The sequence below is a fragment of the Ambystoma mexicanum genome, chromosome 1q (assembly GCF_040938575.1).
Source record: "Ambystoma mexicanum isolate Mex_15411 chromosome 1q, UKY_AmexF1_1, whole genome shotgun sequence".
NCBI lineage: Eukaryota > Metazoa > Chordata > Amphibia > Caudata > Ambystomatidae > Ambystoma > Ambystoma mexicanum.
The window spans coordinates 1510074361-1510100360 of record NC_090922.1 but is presented as its reverse complement, the minus strand read 5'-3'; the positions used below and the strand labels follow the sequence as shown (position 1 = coordinate 1510100360).

At 44.2% G+C, this 26000-nt stretch overlaps 1 long non-coding RNA gene across 1 annotated transcript; it reads left to right on the top strand.

Annotated features, from left to right (window-relative positions):
- The first annotated feature begins 1444 nt into the window (after window positions 1-1444).
- LOC138550625 (uncharacterized) lies at window positions 1445-17415 on the top strand. The gene is made up of 2 exons (XR_011294380.1): window positions 1445-1799; window positions 15125-17415. It is a non-coding gene; the product is annotated as an uncharacterized lncRNA (long non-coding RNA).
- Window positions 17416-26000: the final 8585 nt, after the last annotated feature.

Sequence of the window (26000 nt, the reverse complement as noted above, 5' to 3'; positions counted from 1 at the left end):
TTTCGGGCACAGGCAGGTGACTTCCCGCCTCCTTGCGTCTGCTGGAGGTTTCTTCCTCCGCCCTGGCGATCTGGATGGCTTTATCGAGGGTGACCTCCTTCTCCTGGATGAATTTGTCCTGCACTTTCCTAGAGTTGGTGTGGACGACGAGCATGTCGCAGATGACCTGTTCTGCATTTTCTCCGAAGGCGCACAGAGAAGCGAGTTCCCTCATCCTGGTGATGTAGTCATCCACGGTTTCGCTCCCTTCCTGTTTGCGAGTATAGAATCTCAGCCTATGCAGTACAATATTCTCCTTATTAGTGAACCTCTTCATGATGCGACGCGTGGCTTCTTTGTACACGTCGTCGTCATCGGCGTCTTCGTCGGCCGCCGGTATTTCTTTAAGGCCTGCAAAGATACGCTGACCTTCAACCCCTAGCGCATTCAACAGCATCGCCCTCTTCCTGATTGGGGCATATCGCGTGCCGCCCACCGCTTCCAAGTAGGTGGAAAAAAGGGGTTCCCATTGCATCCACGGAATCGCCGGTGTCCCTGGCAGGGGGAGAAACGCAGGGGGTGGCGTGGCGCCTTGCATGGTGGGTCCGTGGGACTTCAGGTATCCTCGTCGCCAGATATGTTGTGGCCTGAATGTAAGACAGGACGCAGTAGGGTTTCTAACAGTCTTTATTGACCGAGAACATGGGAGAATGTCTTAGGGCGGACTGGTGGCATAGGGCGCTTACTCACTGTTCGCTGACCAAGTCCTGTGCTTCCCCAGTTACTTCACTGTGGAAGGGTTGTGCTCACCGGTGGCACGCCGTAAGCTCATAGGGCCCCCATGAAGCCTCCAGTGGCTGTGGTGTTATGCCCTATGAGCTGTAGTGATGGTTCTGGAGTTGAGTCTCCTTTTTCTGTAATCAGGAGCAGCGCTCCTGTGCGACCGCTCTAGCTGGCAGGGCGCCAACTCTGAAGCGGGAACGTTTTCCCGCGGAGCGTGTTCTCGCGAGATCCCGTGTATCGAGATCTCGCGAGAACACGCTCCCGCGATCACGTGATGTCCCCACACTTATCCATCCAACAACTGCAGAAGCACAGATCGTCTCCATGACAATTACGTTTTCGCTCACACCATGTCACCAAAACCACATTCTTACACACGAAAGAGACCTTCAAAAATGGTGCTCAAAAAAGTGAAAGCAGTGCTCCTTTTTTGTGTTTTCCTTTTTTATGTATGTGTTATACAGTGCACAAACACAAGAAGACTAGATTTGCTGGCAGCCTAGGTGGTTGGTAAATAATGGCCCTTGACATATTGCAAAACAATCATGCCGTATGAGACACGGCTCGCTATTGGTTTAAATCGTTGCTGAGTAACAGGGCAAGACAAGTTCATTGGGAGCGTTCTTTTCCAAAGCCACACCCCTCCAATGTGAGGCTCCCATAGGATCTAATCCTCAACGCCACAGACTCATCACGGACGACATCCGCCCAGTCTTTGAGGCGCATACCAACTCAGCCAAGAATGCAAAAACCTTTGCTCAGTCTTAGATTCGAGACGTCGTGAGCAGTGGCTATCTGCACGAGCATCGCAGTGTGACACTGGCAGCCATGTTTCGTGAACGTGTGGAAACCTTGCCTCTGAGGGGCCACGTCACTCAGTCTTATCTGCAAGCATCGCCAGGAAGAAAGGACTACAATTATCAAACTGACCCAAGGCACCTGAAGGCGCCTGCAGGCACTTTATGGCGCTGGCAAACATGTTCAACCAAGGACCGTTGCTGGAAAGTGTTTTATTGGCAGGGGCGGCTCAGAGGCAGGTATGTGCATGGTGTTACAACTGCACTGCACACAGTATTTTGTCATAGTTTATCATACAAAGATCTGCTTTACTGTGAAAACAGCAGAAATGTCAGCCGTGTTCCCCAGGTAAACATGGTTTGCCTGCTTAAGCTCTGCAGGGAGAGAACACTGCGCATTTTAACGGTGACTCCGAATTTTAATGCAGACTCTGAATTTTAGCCAAGACTTTTAACTAGGACTCTGCATTTCCTCAAAGGTGACCCCAGATGTGAGCAAGAGTGTGAGCCTGTGTGTGAGACTTGGGCTGAATCTAGTATATGTCAGCATGGTGGATGGATAAAGCGCATGCCTGCTAAAAGGTGCATGTGGATTTGACACTGCACAACATCATGTTAGCATTTTGCTCCACATCAGTTATGGACTGAATTGCTATGAACCATCAAAAGTAACATTTATTAATCCGTTTCCTCTAACCCCAAACACTTGTGTATAGGCGCGCTATAAATAAAATATCATATCATATCCCCTACTGCTGTCTCTCACTGCTGTGTTTGTGGTGTGGGATGGTGTGAGGAGGGACTTGGCTTCCTCTGAACTGCAACCCCAGCACAGCAGAAATGAATGGTGGCCTTCAGGGGGAGCAAGGATTTCCTGGACATCCTGAGAGTTAAGGACTGTTCTTAGGCAGCTAAAGCCCATGCACAGTCCAAGGTTGGATGGTCGGAAATCGGCATCAGGTGTAATCACTGTCATCATTTTGGGCAGTAATCCCTGAGGGAGGGAGCTACACCCTTTAAATGTCCACACTCATGCCTAAACAAACAGTCAAACACACGGTGATTATATTTCACTTAGTACTCCCTTTCAAATACCAAGTTAATACCGTGGCTAAAAAGTCAGTCCCCCAGCTTGACACCATAAACCAAATCCTCCCCTTACCAAGCATAAACCAGACCTCAACAATACCCACCACCGAGCATACTCACTACCTTCCCATGAGGAAGCATAGCGCGATCACTCTAGGAGATGCCAACACTACCATGGAAACATATCCACAGACCCTACGCACCACCACATTCTTCGAATGTAGCAGCTCCTCACATAGTTTAATGCGACTGGACCCGCTCCTGTCAAACTTTACCCATCTGGGAACTAACATAGAGAGCCACCATCGCAGGCCCCCACCAGCAAACGGTGTCTGGCCCTGTTCCCGGCAAACCCGTGTCAAGCCCTACCCACCTGGGTATCAACTCACAGAGCCACCACTGCAGAGCCTCATAGCAATTATGGTTTAAACATTACGGTTGGGTCATATCATGTCACGTATCGGGTACACAAGCCGGTATATGCTCAAGTCAGGCAACCCTGTGTTTATAATGCAGCACACTCCAGCCAGGAACTCCTCCCCCGACAATGAATGTGGCGTACAATAAAGCAGGTTTTATTTTTAATGAAATACGGATCCTTTGAGTAGGCCTCCAACCCGTCTCGCACCCAACCTTCACAAACACCCCGTGGCACAATGGACCAGGAACCAGGCCGGTGTGTCTCAATAAGATATTTATTAATTTATTATTTAATGGAAAAAGGAAAAATACAGCAGCCACCAATATATGGCAACACAAATGCAATGATTCCTACAGAACAATTGGTTCAGATATCCTATCACAGTTTACACAGATCTTTAATGGCAAAACAGGAAAAAGAACAGTTTTTAATCAAATGATAGCACCAAAGTTTAGCACTCCTTCCTGCAACACTCACCCGCAAACATCAGCAAACTTAATTACTTTGAATGGAAGGCAGTGGCAAGGATTAAGGATAGAGAGAGAAAATTTTGATTTGGAATAAAGCCCACCACCCCAAAATAGACAACTAGAAAAGAAAGTGAAAACCCATTTTCGGAGCAAAATGGCAGAATCGGATTTTGATTATTACTCGCACAGCTCCTCACAACTTCTAGGGGACAAATTGAAAGTAAATTCGTGGTGCTACCCTTGATGAGATAGGGAAGCTTAAAGGATACTAATCAGCTCACCATAGCAACCTGGAAAGTAAAGGAACAATCGATTTCGGGAGAAAGCAAATGCAAAAGGAAATATACAAACATCAAATGCAAATTCATTTTATACAGGATTTGCAATGACAGATAACTAGGGAAGGGGTATAGCTTTCAAAATCGGAAATCGGTTTACAAGGACAGAGATACATAACAGATTGCATTCTAGACAAACGGGTTTGCTCTCAATGGGACTATGATTTGGGTTTTTAAATAGGACAGATGCAAATTAGAAGTTCATGTGGTAATGCACACAATACACAGGTAAATTTGGTTTTCAGTCACACTGAGACTAATTCTGTTGAGGCTATACTTTAATGACTATAGTTATTAAAGAAAGACACTAGGGACTAGGGAGTTAATTTCGAATTTTAACCAACTCGTACCATCAATGGGGAATTAATTGATTTACTTCAAAATAATGCTAAGGATTTATTGAGATAATTGAGAGGTTTATCAAAGGAATACACTAACATACACAGGCTAATGCAGATTCTTCTATGGGAAGGTGAATGAATTAGACTGGCAATTTGGGGCTTTCAGTGGGATTTCAATGGGTTTTTCAGTGGGATTTTCAATGGGGTTATCTGCTACGTACAAAGTAAGCCTTGGTTGGGGATTCTGGAAAGCTAGCTGGATCTCAGGACACTCTGGACAGGTACGGCAAGGGATCTGGTCACTGCATTCTCCTGGATGGGATTCTGGACAGCCAGCTGGATCTCAGGACACTCTGGACAGCTAGGCAATGGGCTTGGTATCTGCACTCTCCTTGGTGTTGTTCAGCTGCCTTCTCTTCATCCTCCTTCTCCTGTCTCCCTGGATTCTTGTGTGTGTCTGTGTGTGCCTCTGTCTAGTACAGCCCCTCTCTCATGTAGCCCAAACGACATCATTCACTTTACAATCTAGCAGGAGTACTCTATAAGTTAGCTTACCGTTCCTCTCTCCGCCCCCTGGCATCATTGGTTCAAGGGGAGAGAGCTCCATCTGTCTGTTTGGGATGTATTATTGTTCTTTGTTCTCAGGTCTACTTTTTAGCACAACTGAGTTATGCCTCATAACTCCAAACTTATACTAACCCCAGCCATGTGAACCACATATGCAGCTGTGGAATGTGGAGTTAGATAAACCGATTACAAAATCCGTACAATGTAGAATGGCCATTTGGCACATTTTTGTCCTTTTCACACAATGTATAACAGTTATAACTCTGCAAATGATCAAGCATATCCATAATGTTCATCTCAATCTTTCCACCAACTGTCGTATTTGTCCCATTTTTAAATCAGCCAGAAATTAGTTTTTACTGACCATTTCATTCCACAAAGTCCTAGGAACATGCACTTAGTCTCTACAAATCTGCCTGGAAATTGCATGGAGAAATAGCATAAAACTAAATTATTTCTTATTCTGAGTGCTGCGAAAAATGCTTGAGTTGAAATCAATCTTTAAATGTCAATTGAAAGGATTGGTCCTTCTCTGTGGGAGGGGTGCATCATCCCCCACAGCCCACTGTCTTCCTGGGTCTGCTTGCAACTAGAGAATTTTACACCCTTCTTTGAAGTCTGTCAGTTCATCTTTAGTAGGGGTTGCCGGAAGGACTCACCCCTCCTCTATAATGCTCCATCCACACTTCACTTTCTTTGTTCTCTCTGAGCCCCTGCCTTAGAGTCTGGCAGAGCAGGGAATGAAGTCACCCTTAATCACATTGCAGGTTACTGCAGAATAGTTCACTTTCAGTGATAGCAGGGCATTTCGCCGTGGAGTTTCGTGCTTTAAGCCAAACTGGTTTGTCCAGTGTTGCGGGCCACTTCGAAGGTGATTGAAGTCTTGTGGGGGAAAACATAATGTACCTTGCTTTAGTCAATCACCCCCCTACCCCCACATGGATTTCCCTGAAGTGGAGCTGTCTTTTCTCAGTGGCTTTTAAAAGTAATTTTTCTTTTGCCATTTGGAAAGTGCTGCGGTTCACATGAAAGGGAAAAAAGCTGTTTCCTGTGGAGTGTTGAATTTCTTGCCCCTTACATGCATTAAAAGTCAACCAAGGCCATTTTATTGATGTAGAACATAACTTCTTGTCATTTAGATGGAATCCGGGCCACAAAGAGCTGCATTTGTTGCACTGTTTAACTTTTTATCATTCAGATGGAATAAAAGCACATGCAGGGCTGTCACTGGAGAAAGGTGTTCAAATGCTTGCCACATTGTGCCAGGGAAAGCATAGCACAAACGTCTTTGGTTGCAATGTTTAATGAAGCTTTTCAGGGGACAGGGATTTCTGTTTAGGGCCTGTAAATGCACCCAAAACCTGGCCTCCCTAGGAATAAGGCCAAAACTCCTTCACCGGAGGCACAATAGTGACTATGTCTGGCTGGAAAATCCAGAGAATCATTCGATACCACAAACAAGTCAGGAACTACCCAGCCTCCAGCCATGAACTATGACCAGGGACCTGGAAAATGGGCCCACTAACACCTACAAAAGAGCCTCTGGAAAAGGACCATCCAACCAGGCTAACACAGCATACTCTGTACTTTGAACCACCTGGACAGACACAACCTGCTCATCAAGCTCCAAAGATAACCAGGTGCGGATCCTCCGTCATGTAATCACAGACATTCACTCCTACCGATATGCTCACTCTCCACTTTACACCAACGAGTAATAGAATGTAGCTTTACCCCTCAATCAATTTCAGCCTAGCTGCACACATACCTACACAACTCCTTGAAGACCTAAACAGTGTGTTAGAATGCAGGTATACTTCATAAAAAATCAGCCTAGCTGCACACATATTCTCTTACACAGGTCTCCCAGCACCCAAAGTGTAGACTCAGAGGCCACCTACCTTGCTGCACACATTACACTGATATCTCACAACCACAGCCAAACACTTAATACTACCATACTCTCTGCACTGACCTGCACCGCAGTCCCTAAGGGCATTCAACCCACATCCCTTTGAGATCATGCCAATGGTATCATAGAGAAGGTCCTAGACCCCTCACCCCTGAAACTTAATACAGGTAACATGCCAGGCTCATTAATGCTTCCAGCATTGCGAAAATTAGAATTATATTGCTTTCTGAAGACAAAAGCTACATATTGGGTGACATATATATTTTGGGGTCAGAATGCCCCACACAGCGGAGGGTGTCTCATGTATTACACACACATTATGAATATCTAAAAATGTAGTATGGGAACTGTAGGGTATTTTGTGTAGATTTGGGGTCTGGCAGTATTTCCTTACCGCCAAAAGGAGAGTGGTAATTTGGTGATAACTTATCGTTCCATCTAGATTGGGTTTGGCCTTACCTCCTTCCAGTGACCATGTTTTATTACACTATATTGGATAACTTAGTAATATACACTATTGGCGGTATCTTCTGGTGGTAAATTACTTGGTAGTGAGCATAATTTCCTCCCCTATTTATGGCCCCATCATACACAAAACCTTCCTTATTCTTATAATACTCTTGTGATATATGGAGAGCCTTGGACCTACATTCAGGAACACCACACTTTCATATAGAGTGCCACCTGTGGCTGTTATCACTGATTTATCTACACCAGTGAACTATGCGTCCATGGCCCCATTACTGGTTCATAGTCCCCCAGTAATGTATATATTTGATACACCCATTGGGGGCCGCCACCAATCTCATACACCTGAAACCAGAATTGATTCACAAAATAGTGCAATTCCATGCATAGCAGCGAGTAGCCCCATATAGATAATGAAATCCATCAAAGCCCCGATCAAACCATTTAAAAAAGGAGGGAAGTGCTGCATAGAGGACCACTTAGAAGCGGTGCATGACATATTTAAAGCCCTCCAGATACCTAAGGAACAATACAGACAATATTTTCATTTAACTCTGGATGCCCCCACAGCCAGTATCATTAGGGGATTAAATGAACAGCAGAATATGACATGGGCAGGGTTTGAAAAAGAGATTAGGCGTCATTTTTCTCCTTTCCAGTCATAACAGGAGGCGAAAAAAGTTGCTTACACAATTACGGCTGGGCCTAATACGTCACCTCGCCAGTTTTTGCATAACTTAAAAAGAGCTTATTCTCGTTTTGAAGTATCTTTTGACCCCAATTCAAATGAATTTAAAACTGCTTACTTCTATGGGCTACAGAAAGATATCATATCACAGTTGGTCCGTGAATGGATTGTACACCAAAGCACAAAACTATATGAGGTACTCTATTGTCAGGGTAAAGAAAATGATAAAATGAAAGACACTAGACCAAAATCTAAAGAACCCTCAGCAACAGTGATGGAAATCAGGTCATCCAAAATGTTCCTTGAGTCTGCTCAAAGTCCAGGTAAAAATAATTTGACACCTGAACAAAGGGGTAACCAACAAAATTCGTCACTCTGCACCAATGTTTCAATCACATGATCCTAGTAATAGGGATAGCTACATAATCCCTAGGTACTTAGGAGATAGGCCCCGAGCAGGATATCGGCCTGATGCGGCAGGTATGAACAATAACCAGAGACAAAGTCAGGATCAAAGAAATAATGGTCTCTACCAGACATTGGGAACACAGAGCAGATTTTATCCCAACACCATGATATATGGCAATCAGGATAGACCCCGATATGTGGATCGATTTACTGATAATGGGAATCAACATAGTGGTCAGTACCCAGAGCATGAGAGACAGGACATGAGGCACAATATGAATTACGCTCCACGTCAATACAATGATTCACCACCAAAAGGGGACTACAACCAAAGGATGGGTGCACCCCGCTCCCCTCCACATATGAATCAAGAATTCGGGAACAAACCCAATAGAAATCATTCCCCTGAGAGGTATCAGAATAGATTCAATCAGGGGGAAAACAACCAATATCGATCTAGGCCACAGAGAGAGGATTCTAGAGAAATGAAAAGATTCCAGTGTCTCGAGGCCCAAGTGAAAATGTTGGCTGAGCAAATAGGAAAGCTCTGTATAGCATAAAAGCAGTCATCAAAGGAGGGGGCAGAAGGCCATAGTACTGACCGGGCAGTTTCTGATAAGTAACTAAGTATTTCTGATACCTCCAGTGCCAAGAAAACAGATTGCTCTGATGTGACCCTGAGATTCCTAATGATTTAAAAAGGAAAGTACCAGTAAATGAACATGTGACAGAAATTGCAAATACATCTAAAAAAGAAGTTCGGTTTAACCTAGAGCTAAATCAAACAGTGGAGATTTGTACAAATGAAACAGAAAAACTTGAAATTCCAAAAGAACAAAGAGACAGATTTAAGAAAAATGGCTCGCGTATGGGGAATACCATTGAACATGGAGTATGTGGGGATGATATAACTCCTTCCCTGGGCAATCAGAACAATAACCAAACACAGGCAGAAAAATGAAATACTCAAAAGGAAGGTACAGGTCAATCACCTGAAGTATTCTTTGAGCCACATATTTCTGAAGAAGTTAAAAGAACTGGTACCATACTAAATGATTACAAATGCACAGAGTTAGACAATGACAAATTGCCAAGTGATGTTGTTACACATGTTCAGTTGGAGGATTATAGTGTGACCTCTGATGATCCCTGGATGGATAGGCGGACAGTGGCCACACTCCAAACAACCTCTGAACATGGGGAAATGAATAACGTCTCTCACACAGAAATGGACAGAAAGGAGGGAAAAATGTCTTTCCATTTACCAGTGTGCTTAGCAAAAAGTGAAAAAGGCCCGAGAAAGATGGGTCCTGAAATTAGTAAGAATTCACACTTCTTATGTGTATTAGAGGAAGTTGAAGACAGGTGTTATGCTCCCATCCCTGTGGAAGAAAAATGCCAAACATTTGCAATGATTGACACTGGCGCACAGGCCACAATTATGTCCAAAGAATTGGTAAAAAGCATCAATGAAGGGAGATCTCCACAGAATCAGATCACAGTGAGGCAAAATGAATGCCCCGTGCATAATTGTAATGGGGAGGATGTGCCTATTATAGGCGTTACCGAGGTTGACATAAAGATAGGAAAACACAGAATAAAACAGGAGGTATTGATCACATCTATTTGTGAAATTCCATTTTTGATGGGGACAGATTGCCTGAACAGATTGTCTCCTCTTATAGATGGGGTGAATGGAGTACTGTGGTCCTTAACCAAAAAACCATTGAGACCTAAGAAACTAAAATCACAAATCAGCAATATAAATGACTGTCGCACCGTTGCCAAAACAAATGATGCAGTGGAGGTATATCTCCAGAATAGCTGTATAACTAGCGTCACTGTTATCTTGATGTGTCAAGATAAAATGCAAAATGAAAATGAGAAACAACCTGTACAAATTTATTTAGACCCTAGGAAAACATTGCAAACTGCAATAGATGAGCACACATTACGTTTTTATGTAAAAGAGAAGACATGCAAACAGAATACTACTCCTAAAACAGACACAGAAAAACACATTACTACTCTTGCTGAAATACACATGGAAGATGAGCAACCATGGGTTCACATTGTATAAATGACCATTCTAAAGTAAAAAAAGCCACCTTACCGCTTGAACAGGAAAGAAGCTTTATTAATGAGAAATTACTGCAGAAAATAACGGAGAGGGAGGAGATCCCAAAATTTAGACTTAAGAACCAATATGTATCTACTTTGGACAGTCCAGGCTTTGAAAACCAAATTGAAGGCAGATGCATGCTGAATATTAGTATTGGGCAGAAAACAATTTACCATAATGTGTGTATAGTGAGCGGGACACACAATGACTTTTACATGGGTAATGATATCATGCACAGAATGTGTATCGTGTTAGATTTCCTTAATCAAAAAATATGTTCACGCCTAGGTGGGCCTGCACCTGAATTTGAAGACAAAAGAAGGGCTTATCATTGCGTACAACTGGTCCCATATGCAATTGAATTACAGCTGAGGAAGGATACTATTAACCCTGCATTCAGCAAGCAGGTTGCAATAATGCTAAAGTGAAAAAATGGACAGCAGATGAAGGATTCTGATGCATTTGTGTGCTTGAATGAATCTATAAAACAGCAAGGCCTGGATTATGAATACATTCCATTGATAGATGTTGGTGAAGGGTCTGTAAACATTATGGTAAATAATAGAGGGTGTCAAGATATTCATTTAGAGGAAAATTCTTCATTAGGAATGGCCATACAAAAATCACATTATACTGCAGATCTAAATAACATGATGATTGGAAATATCCCTGAAAGGTATGTGGATGCCAGGGGTGTGTTGCCAGAATACCTGGATTCTCAGCCCAAAGGAATCTTTAAAATTCAATCTGTGTACCCTTATGATTCAAATGAGACAGTGTGCTGTCATCAAAAGTATTATATAGTATTTGACTTAAATGAAAATGAAACAGAAAATCAGCCCATTGAAGTAGAAGCTGATATGCCAAAATATTTAAAAGTGGCAGCTTTGCAGAGAGACACAGCCACACAGTTGGAAGAAAGCACAGAGATTCCTCCACTGGAAGATTTCCCAGAATTCTCAAAAATGGTAGAGGAGCAGATTTTATCAGCAGATGCATGTGGTAGCCATGAAGATAATAATGAATTGAGAAAAATATTGCTTATGATTGCGGCCTAAATAACTTACATGTTGCCACACTACCGGAAGGGTGTAGTAGAAGCCCAGTATTTGTGTGCCATTATAGATTGCCACTGGCATGTTTAGAGTCATTGGCAGAGATAATCATAAATTTGGAGTCTCTGGGAATTATCAGGCCTATTCATAGCACATCCAACACACCTATTCTAGGTGTGTTAAAGCCAAATGATCAATGGCGTCTATGTGCAGATTTGAGAGAATTAAATAAAAGAGTGCCAGTGTCCAGATGGCCACTGCCATTCATTGATTAAGGCCTGGCTCAGGTGCATGGCTCAAAAGTGTTTACTACATTAGATCTCACATCTGGATATTGGTGCGTGCCATTGGCAGAGGAGATTCAGAATCTATTTTCAATTTCATTTGATAAGACCCAATACGCATGGGTTAGAGTTCCATTTGGGTATGTCAATAGTGGGAGTGAATTTGGAGTATTTTTGAGAAAGGCTATGCCTGATGCAGCAGAAAGAGGAACCATAGTGTACGTGGATGATGTAATGATGAAAAAATGAAAGCTTAAAAAGCCATTTTGATGAAATTAGACATGTTCTTGGTCAATTACAAAAGGCAGGTGCTAAAGTATCTTTACAGAAAGCACAAAGCTGCAAGAAAAAGGTGAATTTTCTAGGCCATGAAGTGACTGAACATGGACTAAACCCACAAAAGAAGAAAGTAGAGGCCATACAAAAACTAAAAGACCCTAGAAGTGTGAAAGGTTTGAAAAGTTTATTATTAATGACGGGGTATAACAGAAAATGTATTGAAAATTATGCTGAAATGACTCAACCATTGACTAAACTACTGAAGCTGAATACACCCTGGAAGTGGGAAAAAGAGCAATCTGAGGCAGTGGCTGAATTAAAGGAATGTCTTATAAAGGCACCATGTTTAGCAAACCCCATAAAGGATAGGGAATTCTTTATAGAAATAGGTTTCTCTGAACATTGTATGTCAGCAGTGTTATCACAAAAACATGATTTGAATCACAAAACCATTGCGTATGCAAGTAAAGCATTTTCCCAAGTGAAATCAAATTCAGTGAATAAGAAAAGACCCTTTTGATCACTGTGTGGGCGCTACAGCATTTCCGCCCCATTGTTCAAGGAGAAAAGGTAATTATTGCGACAAATCATCAACCATTGCAATTTGTAGACAGTACAAGAATTAGGTCAGGCAACCTAGCAGTGTCCAGGCTTACTTCATGGACACTGGCATTGCAGGGCTTTCCTGTAGAAGTGAGATATGGCCAAAATAAAAAGAGCCCAATTGCTCAAGGTTTGGCAGATCTACATGACTGTGCAGCTGAACATGTGTCAAATGAAGTAGAAGTGGAATCTAGTTTACAGGAATTTGGACAGTCACCACACAAAGCTTTTGGTGAAAAGACGTGCAAGGACTTGCCAACTGTATATGTTGACTGTTGTGCTTTTCACATTGAAAATGACAGTAATAAACAATTGGTGTCAGGAATAGGAAATGTCTGGTTGAAATGTGAATGCATTCCCAGTATAGGGATGAGAATTGGGGCTAGGGGCAGTCAGGTAGCGGAATTGGCAGCCATTTATAAAGCAATTACTACTTCAGTTGATAATGAATTTTATGAAATTGTCCTGGTGACTGATTCTGATTATGCACGAAATAGCTTTGTGGAATATTTACCTGGCTGGAAAGCGAGAGGCATGATTACATACAATAAAAAGCCTCTCAAACATGGAAAAATGATACAAGCCATTGACAAATTGGTGCCAGAGAATGATTTGACAATATACTGGAGGAAAATGTGTGGACATTTAAAAACTCCAGGAGAGGATAAGGAGGGAAATGATAAAGCAGATAATTTAGCCAAAATTGGGGCTGTGATGGGAGAGTTGCTACCTATTGAACATTTACTGGGTGAAATACAAATTGATGCAGTTACATGCTCTAAAGCTCCAAAAGAGGTAGATCAACCAGTGGTGCAATGGAGTTATGATACACCAGACCAAGATCTGATTCAGGCACAAAAGGATGATCCAATTTTGGGAATCTATTATAATCATTTGATAGACCCTGAACAAAATCATTGAACAGAAAATGATTGCGTGGGAAAGGAAGAGTTGAGGGTGCTATTAAAGAATAAAAAAACGAATTAGACTAGAGGATGGACGCATGATTAGAGAGTCCATAACAGGACAGCTACAGTGGGTGGTGCCCCTTTCATTCAGAGGGCTAATGCTACACCATGCACATGATGCAATAACTGAAGGACACATAGGTTCACAGAAGACATTAGAGATACTGAAAGATTATGCTTACTGGCCACATATGTCCCAAGATGTGGAATTATATACTAGGGGATGTCTAGTATGTGCCCAATTTAAACCTGATTCACCAATGCATAGAGCCCCATTAATGAAAAGAGGCTTAACTCTTTCATGTTCAGATTTGCAAATAGACTATGTTGGGCCTGTAAAATGTTGAGCAGGGGGAACCGGTATATTTTGAGTGTGGTCTGTTTAATGTCAAAATGGATAGAGTGTATTCCTGCACCAGATTGTAGTGCTCAAACAGCAGCTACCTTGCTGGTGAATCATATATTTTCAAGATTTGGGTTACCACAAAGAATAGAATCAGACAGAGGAAGTCATTTCACAAGCGCTTTAATGAGTAAGGTGTGGCAAATACTGGGAGTGAAAAGAAAACTACATGTTGCATATAGACCCACCTCTTCTGGTGAAATTGAACGTTGTAATAGATCTGTTGTGGACATATTAAAGCAGTTTGTAGCAGAGGCAGGTTCCAGCTGGGATTTATGTTTACCTCTGGTTTTGACACCTGCCAAAACAACAGGTATCAGCCCCCATGAAGTATTGACAGGTAGGAAGATGGTGTTACCACAAGACATGCTGTACAGGACACATGAACAGACACTTGTAAGCGCATCTACAGTTCATGAATATATGGAAGAACTGAGGAAGCATTTACAACATGCATTTGCTTTTGTGCAGCAGAATTTGGGAAAAGCCGCTGACAGTGCAAAATCATATTATGATAAAAAGACCTCTGTGAAAAAGTATTGTGTGGGGGATCAGGTGTATAAATTTAATTTTGGCAAAGGTAAAAAGAAAAATTCTAAATTTCTTTCTGCCTGGCAGGGGCCATTTCAAATCATAGATAAGGTGTCTCCAGTGGTTTATAAAATATTAAAAACAGAGGGTGAAACAGTAACAGAGCAATTTGCTCATGTTAACCAAATTAAGCCCTGGCATCCCAAACATGAAGTAAGGAGGCTTGAGTGTGTAGAAACAGATCAAGTGCCCTAAATGCATGAAAGAAAACACATGGGTCTATTTATAGTGCCCAATACCAGAGAAATAAAAATAGATGTGGTTGATTGTTGTAATGGAATAGATGTAAATAAAGATACTATATCTGATGATCATTAAAAGGGTGCTGAAGCTAATGAAATTATTTTATTACAAGGTTGAAATATGTTAAATGATCAATGATGCTGTGTATGTTTGTTTTCTCTCTACCATGTGCTTAATTTCAGAGACCAAAGAAAAAGGGCGAAATGTTTTGGATTAAATATTTTATTTTTGGTAAAAGGGTGAAATTTGTATTGTGCTATATACTTAACCTGTCTATTTTCTGTGTGACTTAGAATCATTAATCTGTATTTTGAGGTTGGAGGTCACAGGACCGGAGGACAGGGGAGGTGATGGAGTCCTGGAGTCCACGGGATGAAGATCAAGTGATGCCTGCCTCCGGATGGAGGTAAAGACAAAGTAACCGGGATGCCAAAAAAAGATGACTCCTATGGAAAACCATCCAAGAGTGCCAGGATGACAGAATTCAACAGATGAACCAGATGATGTAAAGTTGATGGTGGGGACGTCTCAGAGGTGGACATCATTGTCATCAATGAAACTGAATTGAACTGAACCTGCAGCGTTGTGGGTGCATTAATTCCGATGCATCCTGGAAGGATAGAGTCCCACACCTTTATTGTTTTATATAATTATTTTAATTTGTTATGTTAATTCATTGTTTTAATTATTTATTTTAGTTTATTATTTTATAATTGGCTTCAAATATTGGGTTAAAAAAAAAGAACATTGTACTATGGACAATTCTGTTGGAGAAAAATATGTTCAATATTTTAGGAGAACTAATGGACTCATTTGAGATGAATTCTGATTTTATGCTGGTTAAGCAGTGATTTATTGTGTAAAATGTGAATATTCATTTTGTTGAATTGCTATGATGGAAAATAAAAAAGAGCGCAAGTTGGGTTTCCTCCAATTGTGGCTTGGACCACTGCCAAATTGTCAGAAAAGGATGGATAATGAAGTATAATATATAGCGCCTTGAAGTTTATAGCAACTCACTGAATGTGATGGCATTTTGTTACCAGCAATAATGTGGCATACACATATAGCCGGTCCTCTAAATGACCTCCTTCAGAAGAGCGGGCCCAGTCGGCAGGGGTTGCCTTTGTAATCTCAGTGTCTGATATGCACAGCGAAAATTCCAAGCCATTGCCAAGACACCAAGATCATCCGTCTCTCGAGCCCAGCAAAAGTGAAGTGCCTCTCCCTCTGTCAGACTTTTCCCAGCAAAACTCTGCACCGTCCCATTCTGCCTACGTGGCACAACTGCAGATACACTTCCTTCCAATCATATTAGCAGAAAATGTATTCTGTTAACACCCTCATGTCCCAAACAATGGTAGCTTCAGATTATAATAACTGTATCTTTTTTCGATTTCCTGCTGCCTTCCTGCTTTCTGCATTCAACACAGCAAGAGAAAAGAAGAGAGAAAAATCCAGTGCACATTTAAAAAGGAATTTCAAAATAAATCCTAAAGAGCATACGTCCTCGGGCTTCTGAAATTTGATGTTTGTTAAGATTTGTTAAGATTGTGCAATACAATACTAATATCTTCTTTTCCCTGTCCATTATTAATTTCAAAATATGTATTTTCACCACACTTTGTACATGGGACTACATAATAATGTTAATGAGTTAGCATTAGTGATTAGTAATTGTTAATTAAATCAGTCAGTTATATAAATAATGTTCAATAATGTAGTCCTCTATGCATGAGGTAATCCAGAGAAAGAAAAAAAATGATGCACTTTTATTCTCTGTAGTTTTATATTGGGATTTGGCTGCATTATGAATTCCATACCTTGCATGCCTGCAGCCACATATTCACCTGTTACACTGGCAACATAGGACTGGCTATATGTGTATGCCACATTATTGCTGGTAACAAAATGCCATCACATTCAGTGAGTTGCTATAAGGCGCTATATATTATACTACAGAACTGGATAGAAAGAGTTATTGACAAAAGTACAATGGGTCGTCATTTGGTAGCATGGCCGAGTCTCTAGGCTAAGCAAGTTCAGATGAATCCTAAGATGGATGCCGAATATAAGATGGTATCTTGGGAGCACATGTTAAAATAGCTGAATATTCTGATGCAGGAAATGTAGACAGTGATGGATAGTAGACCAGCGTAAGGCCTGGGAAAGCTACACCACTTAGAGCAAGCAGCTGCTTAGTTAGCAACAAATAAGACAAACTCAATATTTTTTCCCACAGTATAGCCTGCCAAGTGAAGTTGGCAGCTCTTGACAATCAGATATGGGACCGCTTTTGGCAGACGATAAAGGATAAATAATAAGTTCCGGCTGAGTCTCACGCAAGCATATCAGATTATATGTCACTCAATCCATGCTTGCCAAAATGAAGTCATGTGGGCTTGGTAAGTGACAGTTAAACCAGCCAATCACAGACAAGTAGGGGTTTATTTCTGGTTTAAGGGACCAATCAAATTTGTACTGTGCAATTATATGTAATGTTGCATCAGTCTCAGAAGTGTATAAAAACACAATGATTTTGGAATCTCAATGCTGCTGTTTCTGGTGTCTTGTGAACATGCATTAAAGGTGACTTTTGAAGCAACTGCCCGGGCGTCTGTTTTCAGCCTCTGTCTCTGTCCTGTCTCCAGTGCCTGGGTCCACAGGTGTCAAAGTTCATGGAAGGGATGCAGAAGGTCCTCCTGTCACTATATAGGCGCTATACAAATGCACCATAACATAACATAAACAAAAAGACCAAACTAATACAGGGCATAACACTAAGCAAACTGGGATACTGCAGCACCCCTCTATTGCAGCCTCCAAAAATGACTCCTCATACAATTTCAACTAGTGCCGAATAGAGCCGCTAGACTATTCTTACACTGTATGCCCAGCACTAAAATGGCTGCCAAGAGAGAAGAGCTTCAAACATGTAGCGCTCTTCACTAATCAAAACTTATTTTGGAAAAAATGCTGCCACAGATGCTACGAGCCAGCCAGAACCCTGAGACATGATATGATAGGTTATTTATAACGTGCTTAATACCCAGAGGTTTCTAAGGGGGGACCCAGGGATTGAATCTGTTTTGCTCTGTGTCGTCTTGCTTCCAATGCAAGCATGTTGCCACTGAGCTATCCTCCCGAGATCCTACCTCCATAGCACTCTTCAAGAAGACCATTAAAGCTCTCCTCTTTAACTCATCTGATTAGTATCTTACTTTCTAAACCTGCTGGTTGACCGGATCCTGTTTATTTCTTTCTCTGTCTGCCCCTCATATGCGCTCTGATGCCTATGGGCGCATGTAGGCTTTATATATATATATATATATATATATATATATATATATATTTTTTTTTTTTTTTAAAGAATGGATACCGCACGTGTCTGTGTATTCCAAATATGTGGTGTCATGCCTGAGAATGACCGGCCTCATTTCCTGCTGCAGCAATCAAAGGCCTCCATTCGGTGCGGCAGGAAGGTGGCAGCTGCTGTCGAAAGAATGCAGAACATGTCTATGGATTCCAAATATGTGAGGTCAGAGCTGAGAATGTCCGACCTCCTTCCCTTCTGCAGAAGTACTTAGGAATCCATTACGTGAGGTAGGAAGGAGACTGCTGCTGGTGAAAGGATATAGCGTATGTCTGGGGATTCCAAATATTTTGGTTTGAGACCTAAGAATGACTGGCCTCCTTTCTTGCTGCAGCAGTATACCGGCATCCATTTGGTGAGACAGGGAGGAGGTTGCTGCTGCTGAAAGGATGCAGAGCAATTCTGTGGATTCCAAATATTTGGGGTCAGACCTGATAATGGCGTCCTCCTTCCCTGCTGCAGCAATACATAGGCATCCATTTGGTGAGGTGAGGAGGTGACCCGCTTTTGTCGAAAGAATACAAAGCATGTCTGTAGATTCCATATATGTGGGGTCAGACCTCAGAATGACCAGTCTCCATTCCTGCTGCAGCAGTACTCAAGCATCCTTTCGGTGAAGGTGAGAGGCCGGTGCTGTGGTGGAAAGGATGCAGAGCGTGTCTGTGGATTCCATGTATGTAGGGCCAGAATTGAGAATGACTGGCCTCCTTTCCTGCTGCAGTAGTACACAGGCATCCTTTCAGAGAGGCAGGCAGGTGGCCGCTGCTGCTGAAAGGATACAGAGCGTGTCTGTGGATTCCATATATGTGGGGTCACTCCTGAGAATGACCGGCCTCCTTTCCTGCTGCAGAAGTACACAGGCATCCTTTCGGTGAGGAAGGGAGATGGCTGCTGTTGCCAAAAGGATATTTGAGCGTGTCTGTGGATTCCAAATATATGTGGTAAGACTTGAGAATGACCGGCCTTTCCTGCTGCAGCAGTACACAGGTATCCATTTGGTGAAGGTTGGATGCCTCTGCTGTGGTGGAAAGGATACAGAGTGTGTCTGTGGATTCCATATATGTGGGGTCAGACCTGAGAATGACCGGCTTCCTTTCCGGCGGCAACAGTACGCAGGCATCCTTTCAGTGAGGCAGGGAGGTGGCCTCTGCTGCGGAAAGGATACAGAGTGTGTCTGTGGATTCCATATATGTGGGGTCAGACCTGAGAATGACCGGCGTCCTCTCCAGCTTCATCAGTATGCAGGCACCCTTTCAGTGAGGCGGTGAGGTGGCTGCTGATGCCGAAAGGATACAGAGCGTATCTGTGGATTCCAAATATATGTGGTCAGACCTAAGAATCACCAGCCCTCTTTCCTGCTACAGCAGTACACAGGTATACATACGTTCAGTGAGGCACGGAGGTGACAGCTGGTGCCAAAAGGACAGAGAGGATATATGTGGATTCTAAATATATATGGTCAGACATGAGATTGACAGGCCTCCTTTCCTGCGGCAGCAGTACACAGGCATCCTTTAGGGAAGGCAGGCAGGTGGCCGCTGCTGCTGAAAGGATACAGAGTGTGTTTGTGGATTCCATATATGTGGGGTCAGACCTGAGAATGACCGGCCTGCTTTCCTGCTGCAGCAGTAGTCAGGCATCCTTTCAGTGAAGATAGGAGGCCACTGTTGTGGTAGAAAAGATACAGACAGTGTCTTTGGATTCCATATATGTGGGGTCAGACCTGATAATGTCCGGCCTGCTTTCCTGCTGCAGCAGTTCTCAGGCATCCTTTCAGTGAAGATAGGAGGCCACTGCTGTGGTAGAAAAGATACAGATAGTGTCTTTGGATTCCATATATGTGGGGTCAGACCTGAGAATGACCGGCCTGCTTTCCTGCTGCAGCAGTAGTCAGGCATCCTTTCAGTGAAGATAGGAGGCCACTGTTGTGGTAGAAAAGATACAGACAGTGTCTTTGGATTCCATATATGTGGGGTCAGACCTGATAATGTCCGGCCTGCTTTCCTGCTGCAGCAGTTCTCAGGCATCCTTTCGGTCAAGGTAGGAGGCACGGTTGTGGTGGAAAGGATATAGAGTGTGTCTTTGGATTCCATATATGTGGGGTCAGACCTGAGAATGACCGGCCTCCTTTCCTGCTGCAGCAGTACACTGGTATCCATTTGCTGAAGGTAAGAGGCCACTGTTGTGGTGGAAAGGATACATAGCGTGTCTGTGGATTCCATATATGTGGGGTCAGACCTGAGAATGACCGGCCTCCTTTCCTGCTGCAGCAGTACCCAGGCATCCTTTCAGTGAAGGTAGATGGCCGCTAGTCTGGTGGAAAGGATACATAAGTGGGCTGCTTCATGTGGACTGCTGAGTGGGATCATGTTCTAACAAGTAGCCAGTGTAGTTTGCACAAGGTGGGGCTGATGCGTTCCTATCGCGTGATGGCCGCCATCATTCCAGTGACGCCATTACGTTCGAGCTGTGGGTGATGCTATCACACTCCATGCCTCTGGGGTGTTATGAGTGCAGTGAGAGTATGAGGGCCTGAGTCATTCAGATAAGACCCTTATCACAGAGCAGTTTACGTTTATATAAGAGTCTTCACGGGTGTCACGAGGCGGGTGCATCGGATCACGCAACAGACAGGGCTATTTCATCACCTTTCTGTTCTCCACGGGGAGGGGTCGGAGGGGGCAGCAACTACAGCAGGGAGATTCGCAGGCAGAAGTGGCAGGACGGAGAAATCCAGCAAATGTAGGGCAAAGGGCCGCATCTGGGAAGAGCCATTAAACTCTTTATATTTTTACTTTATTTCTGATTCCGATTTTGGGTCTTTTTTTCCCTCCCTATTTTGTTCTCCGTGGGGTGGTTACCCCCATTCACAACCTTGGACCCCTCAGGTACGGATACCCCTTTAATTCTTACCGTTTAATGGGCTTTCAAAATGTGGGAATCTCTATATTTTGTTGGGATTAAAAAATGAAGCATTTTTTTCTGAAATCTATAATACAAACAATGCAGGGCTGTCCAAGAGGTCCAGCGTCCGACCCCCATTCCAATCTACACAGATCTGGGGCACCCGCACCCAGGCACGCTTCTGCTAGGGAGCTTTAAAGTCCTGTTGCCCACTTCTCCATTCGGCTTTAGCTGAGGACACACGTGTAGCGATATCCTCCGGGCCACCGTAGCATTGTTGCACACTCTTGCAAGAGTAAAACCACTCAGATTACTGTTTTGTGGTCGGGGGTTTCCTTGACTGCTTACTTGGAAAAGTCCTTGTGAATTTGTCCGGTTTCTCTAGGTGTTTGCTTCCACTCTTAGAAGGGCAAGACCTTGTACTTTCCCCCTCTTTCCCTAGGGGGCTCCCTCTGCTCTTAGAAGGGCAAGACCTTGTACTTCCCCCCCTTACCCTAAAGGGCTTTTTTGACACTTATAAGGGCAAGACCTTGTAGTATCCCACTCTTTCCCTAGGGGGCTCCTTCGACACCTATAAAGGCAAGACCTTGTAGTTTCCCCCTCTTTCCCTAGGGGGCTCCTTCAACACTTATAAATGCAAGACCTTGTAGTTTCCCCCTCTTTCCCTAGGGGGCGCCTTCGACACTTATAAAGGCAAGACCTTGTAGTTTCTCCCTCTTTCCCTAGGGGGCTCCTTCAACACTTATAAAGGCAAGACCTTGTAGTTTCCCCCTCTTTCCCTAGGGGGTCTCTGACTCCTATAAGGGCAAGATCTTGTAATGTCCCCCTCTTGCACCAGGGGGCTCCCTCTGCTCTTAGAAGGGCAAGACCTTGTAGCTTCCCCCTCTTTTCCTATGGGTCTCCCGAGACTCCTACCAGAGCAAGACCTTGTACGTTCCACCTTACCCTAAAGGGCTCCTTCGACATTTATAAGGGCAAGACCTTGTACTTTCCCCTCTTTCTCTAGGGGGTTTCTTCGACACTTATAAGGGCAAGACCTTGTAGTTTCCCCCTCTTTCCCTAGGAGGCTACTTCGACACTCATAAGGGCAAGACCTTGTACTTTCCCCTCTTTCCCTAGGGGGTTTCTTCGACACTTATAAGGGCAAGACCTTGTAGTTTCCCCCTCTTTCCCTAGGAGGCTACTTCGACACTTATAAGGGCAAGACCTTGTACTTTCCCCTCTTTCCCTAGGGGGCTCTTTTGACTCTTAGAAGGTCAAGACCTTGTAGTTTCCCCCTTACCCTAAGGGGCTTTTTTGACACTTATAAAGGCAAGACCTTGTAGTTTCCCCCTCTTTCCCTAAGGGGCTTCTTCGACACTTATAAGGGCAAGACCTTGTAGTTTCCCCCTCTTTCCCTAGGGGGCTCCTTCGACACTTATAAGGGCAAGACCTTGTAGTTTCCCCCTCTTTCCCCAGGGGGCTTCTTCGAGACTTATAAGGGCAAAACCTTGTAGTTTCCCCCTCTTTCCCTAGGGGGTTCCTTCGACACTTATAAGGGCAAGACCGTGTACTTCCCCCTTACCCTAAGGGGCTTCTTTGACACTTATAAAGGCAAGACCTTGTAGTTTCCCCCTCTTTCCCTAGGGGGCTCCTTCGACACTTATAAGGGCAAGACCTTGTAGTTTCCCCCTTACCCTAAGGGGCTTCTTTGACACTTATAAGGGCAAGACCTTGTAGTTTCCCCCTCTTTCCCTAGAGGGCTCCACCGACACTTATAAGGGCAAGACCTTGTACTTTCCCTAGGGGGTCTCTGACTCTCATAAGGGCAAGATCTTGTAATGTCCCCCTCTTGCACCAGGGGGATCTCTCTGCTCTTAGAAGGGCAAGACCTTGTAGCTGCCCCCTCTTTTCCTATGGGTCTCCTGAGACTCCTACCAGAGCAAGACCTTGTACTTTCCCCTCTTTCCCTAGGGGGCTCCTTTGACTCTTAGAAGGGCACGACCTTGTACTTTCCCCGTACCCTAAGGGGCTTCTTCGACACTTATAAAGACAAGACCTTGTAGTTTCCCCCTCTATCCCTAGGGGGCTCCTTCGACACTTATAAGGGCAAGACCTTGTAGTTTCACCCTTACCCTAAGGGGCTTCTTCGACACTTATAAAGGCAAGACCTTGTAGTTTCCCCCTCTTTACCTAGGGGCTCTGTCGACACGTATAGGGGCAAGACCTTGTACTTTCCCCCTTACCCTAAGGGGCTTCTTTGACACTTATAAAGGCAAGACCTTGTAGTTTCCCCCTCTTTCCCTAGGGGGTCTCTGACTCCTATAAGGGCAAGATCTTGTAATGTCCCCCTCTTGCACCAGGGGGCTCCCTCTGCTCTTAGAAGGGCAAGACCTTGTAGCTTCCCCCTCTTTTCCTATGGGTCTCCCGAGACTCCTACCAGAGCAAGACCTTGTACGTTCCACCTTACCCTAAAGGGCTCCTTCGACATTTATAAGGGCAAGACCTTGTACTTTCCCCTCTTTCTCTAGGGGGTTTCTTCGACACTTATAAGGGCAAGACCTTGTAGTTTCCCCCTCTTTCCCTAGGAGGCTACTTCGACACTCATAAGGGCAAGACCTTGTACTTTCCCCTCTTTCCCTAGGGGGTTTCTTCGACACTTATAAGGGCAAGACCTTGTAGTTTCCCCCTCTTTCCCTAGGAGGCTACTTCGACACTTATAAGGGCAAGACCTTGTACTTTCCCCTCTTTCCCTAGGGGGCTCCTTTGACTCTTAGAAGGTCAAGACCTTGTAGTTTCCCCCTTACCCTAAGGGGCTTTTTTTACACTTATAAAGGCAAGACCTTGTAGTTTCCCCCTCTTTCCCTAAGGGGCTTCTTCGACACTTATAAGGGCAAGACCTTGTAGTTTCCCCCTCTTTCCCTAGGGGGCTCCTTCGACACTTATAAGGGCAAGACCTTGTAGTTTCCCTCTCTTTCCCTAGGGGGCTTCTTCGAGACTTATAAGGGCAAAACCTTGTAGTTTCCCCCTCTTTCCCTAGGGGGTTCCTTCGACACTTATAAGGGCAAGACCGTGTACTTCCCCCTTACCCTAAGGGGCTTCTTTGACACTTATAAAGGCAAGACCTTGTAGTTTCCCCCTCTTTCCCTAGGGGGCTCCTTCGACACTTATAAGGGCAAGACCTTGTAGTTTCCCCCTTACCCTAAGGGGCTTCTTTGACACTTATAAGGGCAAGACCTTGTAGTTTCCCCCTCTTTCCCTAGAGGGCTCCACCAACACTTATAAGGGCAAGACCTTGTACTTTCCCTAGGGGGTCTTTGACTCTCATAAGGGCAAGATCTTGTAATGTCCCCCTCTTGCACCAGGGGGATCTCTCTGCTCTTAGAAGGGCAAGACCTTGTAGCTGCCCCCTCTTTTCCTATGGGTCTCCTGAGACTCCTACCAGAGCAAGACCTTGTACTTTCCCCTCTTTCCCTAGGGGGCTCCTTTGACTCTTAGAAGGGCACGACCTTGTACTTTCCCCCGTACCCTAAGGGGCTTCTTCGACACTTATAAAGACAAGACCTTGTAGTTTCCCCCTCTATCCCTAGGGGGCTCCTTCGACACTTATAAGGGCAAGACCTTGTAGTTTCACCCTTACCCTAAGGGGCTTCTTCGACACTTATAAAGGCAAGACCTTGTAGTTTCCCCCTCTTTACCTAGGGGCTCTGTCGACACGTATAGGGGCAAGACCTTGTACTTTCCCCCTTACCCTAAGGGGCTTCTTTGACACTTATAAAGGCAAGACCTTGTAGTTTCCCCCTCTTTCCCTAGGGGGCTCCTTTGACACTTATAAGGGCAAGACCTCGTACTTTCCCCCTTACCCTAAGGGGCTTCTTTGACACTTATAAATGCAAGACCTTGTAGTTTCCCCCTCTTTCCCTATGGGGCTCCTTCGACACTTATAAGGGCAAGACCTTGTAGTTTCCCCTTTACCTTAAGGGGCTTCTTTGACACTTATAAGGGCAAGACCTTGTAGTTTCCCCCTTACCCTAAGGGGCTTCTATGACACTTATAAGGGCAAGACCTTGTAGTTTCCCCCTCTTTCCCTAGGGGGCTCCTTCGACACTTATAAAGGCAAGACCTTGTAGTTTCCCCTCTTTCCCTAGGGGGTCTCTGACTCCTATAAGGGCAAGATCTTGTAATGTCCCCCTCTTGCACCAGGGGGCTCCCTCTGCTCTTAGAAGGGCAAGACCTTGTAGCTTCCCCCTCTTTTCCTATGGGTCTCCTGAGACTCCTACCAGAGAAAGACCTTGTACTTTCCCCCTTACCCTAAGGGGCTCCTTCGACAATTATAAGGGCAAGACCTTGTACTTTCCCCCCTTTCCCCAGGGGGCTCCTTCAACACTTATAAGGGCAAGACCTTGTAGTTTCCCCCTTACCCTAAGGGGCTTCTTCGACACTTATAAAGGCAAGACCTTGTAGTCTCCCCCTCTTTCCATAGGGGCTCCTTCGACACTTATAAGGGCAAAACCTTGTAGTTTCCCCCTTACCCTAAGGGGCTTCTTTGACACTTATAAGGGCAAGACCCTGTAGTTTCCCCCTCTTTCGCTAGGGGGCTCCTTCGACACTTATAAGGGCAAGACCTTGTAGTTTCCCCCTCTTTCCCTAGGGGGCTCCTTTGACACTTATAAGGGCAAGACCTTGTACTTTCCTCCTTACCTTAAGGGGCTTCTTTGACACTTATAAAGGCAAGACCTTGTAATTTCCCCCTCTTTGCCTAGGGGGCTCTTTCGACACTTATAAGGGCAAGACCTTGTAGTTTCCCCCTCTTTCCCTAGGGGGCTCCTTCGACACTTATAAGGGCAAGACCTCGTAGTTTCCCCCTTACCCTGAGGGGCTTCTTTGACACTTATAAGGGCAAGACCTTGTAGTTTCCCCCTTACCCTAAGGGGC